The sequence below is a fragment of the Condylura cristata genome, unplaced genomic scaffold (genome assembly GCF_000260355.1).
Source record: "Condylura cristata isolate star-nosed mole 26May11 unplaced genomic scaffold, ConCri1.0 scaffold00021, whole genome shotgun sequence".
Lineage (NCBI taxonomy): Eukaryota > Metazoa > Chordata > Mammalia > Eulipotyphla > Talpidae > Condylura > Condylura cristata.
Window position 1 is genome coordinate 15,030,086 of NW_004567122.1, and position 12,457 is coordinate 15,042,542.

A 12,457-nucleotide genomic window follows, 5' to 3' on the forward strand; every position below is an offset into this window, starting at 1 on the left:
TATTGCTGCAAAGGGCATGAGTATATTCTTTTTGATTGCAGAGTAATATTCCATTGTGTACATATACCACATCTTCTTGATCTATTCATTTGTTTTGGGGCATTTGGGTTGTTTCCATAGTGAACCTATTATAAATTGTGCTGCAATAAACATAAGGGTGCAGATGTCCTTTAGAATTGAATTAATGTTTTCATATCCTTTGGGTAGACTCCTGGGACTAGAATGCTGAGTCATATGGTAGTATCATTTTTAGTATTTTGAGGCTCCTTCACACAGTTTTCCATAGTGATTGGACCAGTTTGCATTCCCACCAGCAGTATAGGAGAGTTCCTTTTTCTCCATGTCTTCGCCAATATTGGCTGTTGCTAATTTTTTAATATGTACCATTCTCAGTGGTGTAAGGTGGTATTTCTCTGTGGTTTTGACTTACATTTCCTTGTTTATAAGTGATGCTGAACATTTTTTTCACATGTTGTTGGCCATTTGTATTTCTTCTTTGGGAAAGTGTTTGTTTAGCTCTTCTGCCCCTTTTTTGACTTGGTTGTTTACTTTGTTTTTGTTGACCCTTGTTAGCTCTCTGAAGATCTTTGTGATCAGTCCCTTAGCATTCGTATTGAGTGCAAGAATTTTCGTCCTGTCAGTGGGGTGTCTCTTTATTTTGGCTAATGCCTCTTTTGCTGTACAGAAGCTCTTTAATTTGATGTAGTCCTAGCTGTTTATCTTTTCCTTTGTTTTCTTTGCTTTAAGTAATGTGTACAATGACAATTTTATATAGAAAACTATGACCTTTAATAATTCTGAATTGATCAGCAATATGGGAATCTAAATGTGAAGAAATTTTACAAGTAATGTATTTATTTCATTTTATATACATAACAGTATACATGAATAAGTATATCTAAATAAATTTAAGTAAGCTTTTTTGTGTTATAAAATTGGTCAATGAGAAAAGTATTGCCACATAATTAGCAGTGTTACTTTTTTTTTTAAAGATTTATTTATTTATGCATACAGAACTGGGGTACAGGCCAGAGGTGCAGGGGCGGCAAGTGGCTTCACCAACGACAGAGTGGGGAGCAGAACAGGTAGATCGACGAAGTACACTGCTGAGGGGAGCAGCGGCCAGGTCAAGAGAGGTCTGCCGCACCATGTGGTCTCCTCCCCGGGCAGGCAGGAATCTAACTTATGCGGAAGTGGCTTTAGCTTCTCAGTGCTGCGCTTTAACCCACTGCGCCACCAGGGAGGGCCAGGCAGTGTTACTTTTTTACTTAGTTATGCGTAAAATAATGATGTAATGATGTGGTCTTATAATTTAAAATATCGTAGGCTTATAAATGTGGTAGGAAATATTAAAAATTTACAAGATAATAGTTAGAAAATTAGATAAATTAGGGGAAATATTTTATTTCACATTTGGTACTGAGGAAGGTAAAGATGAGAAAAATAAATAGAGGTCTTGATATACATATCTGTCAGAGAGGGATAAGCTAAGCTTCTCATGGGATGCAGTGAAAGCTGCTGAAGAACACTAACCTTGTCTGTCTTATGTCTCAATGTCCATAGCATCCACAACAATGCACAGAGCTTGCTGCCAGTGGCTTCATATTGAGTGGCCGGGAATAAGTGGCTTTGAAAGCAAATCGATGCATAGGAGACTCAGCAGCCACGCAGTCCCTCACGTTGACACAAAGGCCTTTGGAAACAGTCCTGGCTACAAACAACAGTAAGTCTTCCTTTGGCTTTGAGGCTTAAGAATGTTTATTAAAGTTACTCTTAGCCTGGATTTGAGTTCACATTAGACAGTAAACAGTACTGATACTCAGAACTGTGTTGTTTCCATTCAAAGTTGGCCCTGAAAAAGAAGTTACCCAGCTTAAACAAAGTGAGAAGCAAGCGTGAGTTATCATTAAGTTTTTTCCTAAAAAATAACTCAGGAATTAAGGCCTTGACAAAACACTTTCTACTAATATTCCATGATTAAGCATTTCTTTAAGAGTTAGTCTGAGAGCAGAAGAAAAAAAGTAAGGTTATCTGCTTCTGTACCAATTTTGATAGAAGCAGATGCTAACGTTACAGAATTCTTACAGAACTTGTTTCCATATGGTATCCAGTATGTTTTGTTCCTGCAATTTTTAGAGTCTGGAATACTTTGGGAAGCTTAGGTGTCATCACCACCCAAGCAAAACCAAAATCTTATAACTCACAAAGAAGCATTTTGGCTAGAAAAATGAATTTATTTAAAAAATAGATGTTAAGATTAAAGCTTTGTTGGATTATTTAAATTTTTAATGTATATACATAGGTGTTAGCTTTATTTAAGAGCCTTCCGACATAGAATTATCTGATTCTAAATCATTGGTGTTCTGTTGACTTTGTACACTACAGGGATAAATGTAAATACAAAAATAAATTTTCAGAGTCTAGTTGAGTCAATAATAAATAATAATATATATTCGGGAATTAGAATATTGTTGTATATCTAAAGGTTATATTTTTTGGAAAAAAGTGATAGAAATACACAAAGGAGCAATAGATCAGTATTTTCAAAGAAGTTTTTTTAAAACCTTTTCATCAAAATTTTGATAGACAAGGATGGGAGCCTGAGTATTCCTGTAAAGAATACTGTGAAATACCAGAATAGGAAATAGTGTACACTGATGTAAAGAGGAGGCATTTCTCCTGAACACAGTGTAGAGCAGGAATCTTGGAGTGAAGACAAATAGTCTGCTGAATAAAATAAAGCCAGTGATAGAAACTTCTACAAATACTGATGGTATGTTCACCATATACTAGGCTATGTCCAGTGCTAATGATTCAGTGTGGCACAAGACATATGTGATGTTTGCCCTTGTGTGGCTTATATTCTAGCAAGCTACAGCAAAATAAAAGGCAAATAAGCCAATACGTAAAGAAACAAGTTGAGTTAAGTAAGAGTAGTAGTATTTCTAGTACTGCCACTGCTGCTGCTAATATGAAGAGGGTATGAACTTTATGATAAGCAGTAGATTTTAGAGATGGGAAGACAGTTTATATAGCATGCTTGGGGAAAGTATCTCTAAGGAATTGACTTTCAAGCCAAGTTCTAAGGTTGAGAAGTTGATTAAGGGTGGAGGAGAGATTACACAGAAAGACTGCTAACCAAAAGTTTTAAAAAAATAATAATTCAAAAGGATATCCGCATCCCCTGTTTATTCCAGCACAATTTACAATAGGTAAGCTATGGAATGACCCCAAATGCCTGAAAGTAGATGATTGGATCAAAAAGATGTGGTATATGTACACAATGGAATATTACTCAGCAATCTAAAAAGTCCCTTTGCAGCAACATGGAACTGGTTGGGTTATGCTCAGTGAAATATCTAGAAACAAAAAGAAAAAATATCAACTCATCCCACTTATAGGAGGGCTGTAGAGGAACCAACTAAGTGATCAGGAAAAAAAATAACTATAATAATTAAAAAAAATCAAACTCATCAGGCAACTGCAGATCAGGCATTCTATAAGGTAGAAGGAGGGAAGAGGATCAAGACAGGAGAGGGAGGAACACAGGGACTATGGTGATGGTGCTCGTGTGGGTGGTGGGAATTTCATAGGGAAGTCATATATTGTACAAAAATGAAGGATGATGTAATAAATATATTTAAAAATATATAAAGATTATCAAGAAGTTAGAGCTTGAGGCACAGTAAAGAAGACATCAAGTAATTCAAATTGAATTAGACTGGTAGCAGGATCCTCAGCAAGCTGGACATTGAGGGGCAGAGTAGAGAATGTGCATTAAGTGAGTAGGGCTTTGTGAGGGTTTTAAGTATGAATGTGATCAAATATGACTTATATATTTGAAAAATTTTTCTTGTTTTTGTATCTGTGAGAGTTGCATTAATGATTGGGCCAAGCTGAGCCTAGCTGGCTGGGCCCCATATCAGACACCCATATCTCTGAGAATGCATCATACTCAAAATGGAAATTATACAATTAAAGTTCATATCCTACACATGGCTTAGAAACAAAAAAAAAAAATGGATTTTCTATTAAAGTTCAAGTTAATGAATATTTATTGAGAGCCAGTTCTAAGTCATTGAGTTACAAGGGATATAATGGTGTCAAGAGCAACCCTGAATCATCACCCTCAGCTAGCTTTATTTTATGATTTTGCTTTTTATGTGGCAATGCACAGATCCACAATGAGGGACATACATGAACATGTTAAAAATAACTTCATTTTCATGTTGTTCTTTGTAATCCCAAAGAATAAAAGTAAATATATATCACTGTATAAAAATTCTACAAATTTCCCTTACATGTCATATCATAGACATAAAATATTCCGGAGGGTTCATTTTTCTAGGGGGAAATGCTTTTATGGTAACTTTTATAGTAGTCTTGAGGTTTATTCCAGCTTGTAGTTTGAGCAAAACAACTTAAAAAACATGACATTAATATTAAATTGCAGTAGAAATAAGAGTTTGTTTTCCTTTATTTCACACATTCTGAGTGTTAATTTTCTGTGTTTGACCAAATACAGATAATTATGGTTTCCTGTTGTCTTGCAGGAGTTTGCCCTCTGCAATAGATAGCTTTAACATTCCATCTCCATTTCCATTTTCACAGAAGTCTAGACCATAAAGTTAGGAGCTGGGGAGAAAAAAAAAAATAAGGGGACTTTCAGTATTGTCTAAATAAGCACAGAAATAGAAGAAACTCTGTGTACCTTGGCAGAATGAACTAAAAGCATCTGTTTTTGCTTCTGGCAATGCACAGATCCACAATGAAGACAACTTGGTGAAAGCTCAGGGTGAGGGTAGGCTGGGCTAGAAAGGAGGATGTTGAGGAACCAATGGTACACGAGGAGGAGTAGCTAGCCCTAAGCTGGGTGGCACCAGACTCAGACAGTTCAGTCCTTAATGGGAGACTTTGGAAACAGACTGGACGTGCTGGCTATGATCACAGGAGCAGAAAGAGCTATTATCACTCCTTAGAGAAGAGTGTGACACAGTGAGAAGGCTAAATGGAGAAGAAAGATTTGTTCCCTGAGATTATTGCTGCTTGGGTAAAGAGGAAATTGGAGGTGCCTGAGTGAGAAATGAAGTCTTCTGTTAAGACAGTGGCAGGCAAATGAAGAAAAACAGCGTTTGTAATTATCCAACCATAGCATTTTGGAGCTGGATGGTGCCTTAAAGATATTCTCCTGTGACAAATTTGAAAGTATATTTTTTAGTACTGTGTGACATTGAAGTAGTTCCCCAATATTGCTGATGACCAGTTTTATTAATTTGTAAAATGATGTCCCTGTGCTGTTGTAAGGTTCCATTGAGATGAAATATGTATGCAGTCATATAGGTATGCAGGACAAGTATAATTAAAGAAGACATTTTGAGGAAAAATGCTAGGCTTTGGCAATAGACTCAGCAAGCACACTGAAAGAGGTGAACTCAAATTTAGTCATTAAGACATTCTGCTCTCTTTTGATCATGTCCATTTATGATTGTCCACAAAATGAGGAGGAATGCCATTTATTTGAATGTTAAGAGATACCATTCACAAAGCAGTTTCCATATTGATTTTTGTATTACCATTTCCGAGCCTGTCATAGTTGGAAAAGCAATCATTTGAGTTGATTGTGGGTCTCCTCTCCACCCCCCCCCCCATTGGTTCAGGTCATTTGTTTCCCTTTTACTTTTAAATTTACACATTGTCTGAATAAAAGGTTTCATTTTTGTGAACTCATTTTTGCAAAATTTTGGGGAGGGCAAACCTCTCCATGGATAGCCCAGACTTTAGCTGACTTCATGTCTCCTACTTGTGAGCAAATTGGGGCTTATGTAACCAACGTTTTGTTTTGAATAGAAAGACAAAATTCTAGTGTGTTCACTAAAAAGCCTGGCTTTGAAAACATGCACTAGCTCCTGCTAAAGATATTTTAAATCCATCAAATTTTCTCCATTTTCCCTCATGAAATTCCAGTACCTACATATCTTGTTCTTTCTTCTATAATATGTTCTTTGAATAGTTATACGGAAGTAGAAGAATGCTTTGATAGCCAGCGATTGGTGCTCAGAGGGCTGACCCACTAGGACCTCTGTCACGAGACAGAAAAGCTGAGGTCCAGTAAAAGATGTAGATCATTTTAATGAAAGCCACTGAAGCCTGATTCCCAGCTCTAGTAGCAAGGTCAGCAGACTCAAGACTTCTCCAGATCTCACATGACATCTTCCCTCTGTGACATTGCAGTGAGTCTGAGTATTTGCTTCTCCCGTAGGATTTGTCTTTATTCACTTTGTGATTTCAATGTAGAATGAGAACTCTGCCAAGGAACAATAGCAGTGGGGTCCCTGGAATTATCTCCATATCTCCCAGGGGAGGGAGACCCTGATTTAGTGGATATTTAACAGAACCTCTTAGACGTTAAATAAAAGAAATAAATCAGGTCTTTCTAAGAAGCTTAGATCCCAAACTTCAGCTTAAAACAGTGAGAACTTGTGTCTCGTGGCTAAATATAAGAATGTGGTTTGTCTTTTTGTGATAAACGCTATCTAGCAAGTTCTGTTGTGTTTCAATTCTCGAGTAAAGCACTCTTCCTGCCCTCCTTGCCTTGATTACACTATATGATTTTGTGAGATTGAGCATGTTTATTCTGTCAGTATTCTCACCACCACCTTAAGGGATGATTTTGTGCTTTTTGTCATTCATTTAGCCATCATAAGTGTGCTCCTTCTAGTCCACTCTCTGTTAAACTCAACATGTAAATTGCAATTGGCTTATAATGCTAGAAAAGCACTCTAATATAATCTGAACCATCTGCTGTGGGAACAGAAAGAAACGAATCAGATTGTACAATTGTGAATGTGTAATTTTGAAAAAGTGGAGTCCATTCAAAAAACTGCAAGTAGACCAGAGTAGCTAAAGCATAGAATCAGGTATCCAGAGATAGCTTGGCTGGGTTCTGTGCTAGAACTTGAGGGTCTACTATGCCCAGTGAAGCAAACTCATGAACCCCCACCCATATCCCCTCAGATTACCTAAATTAACCTGCTGCTGAAGGATGAAAGTTTCAAGAACACTGGCAACTTCATTTGCTTTTTTGCTTGCATACCTCAGATTTTCCTCTAGTATAGAGGGCATGGCTCCTTTCCAAGCTTTGCAAACTGGAAGGGATATTACCATGCCCTGGAGACCCTGAACAAATGGGGGTGGCAGACAATGAGTAAAAACCAACTTTGAGTTGTCTCCCACGCACCGAGGACTAGCAGTGGGATTTCAACGCCGTGGTTACGGACATAAGCTGTTTGCTAATGCATCCCTTAAGCAGTTTATCCCTTCCCATCCCACTTTCCCTCCTGTTTTGTTATTTGTACTTCTTGGGATTGTCTCCAAAGACTCAACCTACACCCAGATACTTGTTGCAAATGAAGACATGGTGATAAAGTGTGGACTTAATTCTCTAGGCTATGGGGAGCCAATTATGAATTTTCAAGCCAGGAAAGGATGTGATCTGATTTACATTTCAGAAAGTTCACTGTCTGGAGTGTGGAGAATATATTACACTGGGCCAGGACTGGAGGCATGAGCAGTAGGAGGTTGACAAGGTAATCTGGGCAGGAAATGACTGTTTTAGAAAGAAAGATATGTAGGAAAGCTTTTCTTTAACCCTTAACATGTTAACACCACTCTGCAGTTTGGGAGGCAGTCATTGTGACAGTGTGAACAGCCCAGCCTTGTTCCTGGGATTTTTGACCTTCTAACTCTGGGTTCCTGCAATTGTGTTGTCAGGTCATCCACTCACAAAATCACTGTGTGGCCTATGCTTGCCACCATGCTCTACTCCATGTTGAACAGGATGGCGTATGCTTTCTTTGCACTGTACATGCTTAAAATCCCAATTCATTGCAGAAGGGAGGGTTTAGCACACCGTACCTAAGAGACTGCAGACTAGTCATGAGAAGATAAGAAATTTAGAGATTTATTTCCTTTGATTCTTATAGCAGAACATCTTCCATGTGTTAGTATTTAATTACAAACAGTGAAATAACCCAATAAAATATTGTTCGGTATTTTCCTGATTTCAGAATGGGCAGTGTCTTCCAGGGTAGCATATAAACAAAACTTGCCACCTGAATTGAGAATCTATTTCCAGAGGAAATTCTCTGTAGTCAGGAAAACAACCTAATATGCTTATGATATCAGCCGTGCCCATTGATGTTCATGCTTGTCCATTTTCCTCAACACACATGATCAAACATGGGGCCATGTGGCCATGTGTATCAGTGGTCTGTATTACTTTAAGGCTGAGGCAGTTGGGAGCATTTGTACTTTTCCTAAACTCCCTCTCTCGTTAGGTCTCTGCTTTTTAAAAGTGGAGTATGTGATAGAAGTGGGATAATCCAGGGTTCCTAGCAGTTGCTCACAATCACTTCTCTGGCACTAGTAGATTAAAAAACAACCACACACAGAATTGTTCCATGAAGTCTCTGAAAGTGGAGGAGTATTTGTAGTAGAAGATAATCTTATCTGACCAAAATAAAGTCAAATACTTACTTGGATCTGAGACAATAAAGTAATATTTATATTGTTTAGTATTAATATTAATTTGGTGCTTGTAGACAAGTTATATGCATTAATATGATGGTGTAAGGTTAGCAGTATGCAGGAGATGTAGCCCATGAAGTAGATAGAGAGAATTTTAAAAAGAGGAGTTATCTTCAATTGAGTAGTATCACAAACCCCTCTCCCCTCCAAACTCTCACATGCTATACACATAACTGCCATGTGTGAATAATTTGTAACAAGTAAAGGGGTTTGTTTGGTGTGGGGAAGTAGCACAGGGAAATGGTGAAAGGATCATTAATTTGAACTAATTCAGTGGAAATTGGAGTGTGGGGCCCAAGTAGACTAAAGTCATAAGCTTCAGATGCTGACTTTATTTTAAAAGTATGGTGATATCAATGGACTTGGCTTAACAAGATATCAACTTGGCTTAAATTAGAGCAAGAATAGTGGAAAGCTATATAAACGATATGAAATCATGTTACAATTTAAATATAATCTACTGTACAATAAAAGATAAATGCTGAATTTGCTTTATTTTGACAGAATATTTTAATAGTAATTAGTGGATGATTACTATTATTTAATAGTAATTATGGATATTTGAAAAGTATTAAGTCTGAAATGAAAAATCAGAAATACAAATTAGGGTTAATGAGATAGCATTATCATCTATGTGGAGAAGATTCAAATACCAACAGTGTACAATGTTGGATAGGGTTGACATAATAACTCTAGAGGAGTGAGAATTACTGTGATAAAGGGTGGTAATATACATACCGACATCTACCTTGACTTCACTTTGAATTACCTGAGGAAATTTTAAAAACCAGCAAAACTTGGACTCCTTCCTGGATTAATGCTATCAAAATCTTTACTGGTAAAACTCAGTTGCTAATAATTAAACATGTGCCAAATAATTCCAATATATAACCAGTGTTGAGAAACACTGATATAGGTGCCATTACATTTAAAATATACATTGACTCATTATTTTAAACTTTCCCTATTATAAGGGTAAAACAAGACAGTACACAAAATTTTGTGCGAGAAGATTTGTTAATGTTATAATAGTATAAATGAAGAATGACCTGAGTGCCAAGTACAGAAATAGTGTAGAATACTATTTGCAAATTAAACTAGGAAAATATCACAAGGAAAACTGATATTTATACACTCACACTGAATACAAAGTTATATGTAGAACATAACTCCAAATCTGAGTTATTATATGTATATTTACATTAATAGAAAAACAACATACAATGACAGGTATTAAATATTTAGTATAATTATCTCTGGGTAAATTATAACTATGTTTTTCTAATGTAATGTTATAAATAGTAGATTTCAGACATAAATCTAAAATCTACTATGTTTACTACACATATATATTTGATTTATGATGAAGGGGGAGAAATTGACTAGAAAGGATTAGTTAATCTCTTCTGTGTTTTTGAAAGACTCTTCCACTGTGGCTGGAGTCTCAATCACTAATTCTTCCAAATTTTTATCAGCTCTTTCTTTCCTTCAGCTATTGCACCAGAATATCTGTTCAATTCCTCTGGACTCTGTCCAAGTAAATGACATCTTTAAATGACCCTTAAAAATGACAGAGTGGTTGCTTAGCAAACCATTCTGATTTGCCTTGGATGCTGACTAGGTTAGGGAGGCTAAGAAAGAAGGATATAGTTCTGATTGTCCAAGATGAAATTTCTAATGTACTTCCTGAAAAGAAATGTGCTTACATCTGATGAATAGCTTGTAGAGTGTTATTCCCATTACATTTCGCTATGTTGTGGTTCAAATTGTGGCTCATATTGAACACATTAGGGACCCGATTGTCATTCCTGTGGCTTATTTAGTGGAGAAAAACCTCTGAACATCTGAACATAACCCACCAGTGTAGTCATAGAAACATAGAGTTTTCATTAAGGGGCTGATTTTAATTCTGTGTTCAATTTCTTGAATTAAAAGAGATAAGGAACTCTTCATAGCTGCAGTTCTTTTCACTTTCATTTCAGTAACATGTTTTACATGGAGCTTGTCATTTCATCTAATGATTAAATTTGTTAGTATAATCTTTTCATAATCTTAAATTACTAAATTTTAAAATGTTTTAAAAGTTCTAAAAATGTCCTTTTACATATTATATTAATAGCAATTTTTTTAAATTGTAACCTCTGAACACTCTTCAGCTCTATTTAAAATTATCAATTTTTGGATTTATAAGATTTCTCAATTGTATTTCTAAGGTTCATTTTTTTTTTGGTGTTCTACCCTTTTTTGGACCTATTTTGTTTTTTCCTTATAAATTTATCTAGACTAAAGCATACATTTTGGCATTTAAAACCCTGTTATTTTCTAACATATGTTTCAAGCTGTACATTTTCCTGTGAGCATGGCTTTAGCTGAATACAGGAAGTGTTGGTATGCTCTATTTTCATTCTTATTCAGTTTATAACTTTTCCAATATAGAACATATTACTGTAATTTCAAGGAATTATGTATCTTTATTAATTATGATTTCTATCATAATTTCAATGTGGTCAAATATATTCATTAAGAAAGAGACTCGTTGGGTAAAACACAACCTTTGGAAAAAAATTTGAAATTTATACATGATATGTAGTCAGTTACATATAACTTAAAGAATATGGATTCTTCTTTGTTGGTTAAATGTTCTCTATTGACTTTTAGGTTGTATTGAGAGAGATTTTGAGAGCATTGAGAGAGATTTTTATGCCTTCTATTATTTCTTCTTTCAGTTGCTATTTTTTGCTTTTACCATTTAGAGATTTTGTTAATGAATGCATGCATACAGGTTTAGAATTGTGGTATATAGCTGGTAGTTTAAATCTTGATGTTATGAAATGTTTGATCTTATGTAATGCTATTGCCCTAAAATATATCATTTATTGGTGTTCCACTCTTTTTTTTTGGATGACTGCTCTACAATGTCACATTTTGCATTTTAAAAGACTTTCAAATATGGGTATTTATACCTAAGACATGTCTCTTGTAAGTAGTATGCTGTTGGCCTTTATTTTATGTCAGTCGGAAAACTTATTTAGTTATGTTTTCCTTTTATGATTTGTATGTTTTAATCTGTATTCGTGTTTAGGTAATTTTTATTTTCTATTTATTTACCTATTTCATTGGTTTGCCTCCTTTCTGTGGTTAAAATCTGTCAATACATTTCTTAACTTCAGTTACAATATTTTTACTTTTCATGAGGTAATGTTGGTTTACAATACTGTATATGATTTAGAACTACAATGTTTTTCATTTCCACTGTTCCATTAGACTTTTTCATAATCACATCCTTGATTGGGATTTTTTTTTTTTGCTTCATCCCACCCTGTTTATTATTATTATTTTTAAATTTTATTATTTTCTGTTAAAATTTTAAGATATGTTGCTCATTTTCATGACATGTATTTTAAAGTCATTTTCAGCTAATTACAATACTTGGATCATTTAAAACTTTCTCTTGTTTTTCTTTTCTGTGCTTGGCTTTTGGTCATGTAATTGTAGTCTGAATTAATCGTTCTCATAAATGGGGTTGAATGTCAGATACTACCAGCCACAGGTATTATGGTCCCCACAGAAGTTCACTTTTTCCCCCACAGGGAAGACAGTGTGACAGCTGTCCCTTTAAGGATTGCCTAGCTTTACCTTGAATGCTGCCTGGGACACTACTTCCTCTTTGCTTTTGGTCTTCCTTACTTTTCACGGAAGGCCAGATGTGGCTTGTGGGACCCTGTGCTTTTAGAGTGTCTTTAACTCTAAATTTCCTTTCAAGAAACTACCAAAAACTGCTTTCAGAGGCCTTATGTTTAGATTGCTACCTTTAGACCCTATGACTCCCTTTTATCAGTACATACCTGGAGGAAAAGCTGCCTGTCTTTGA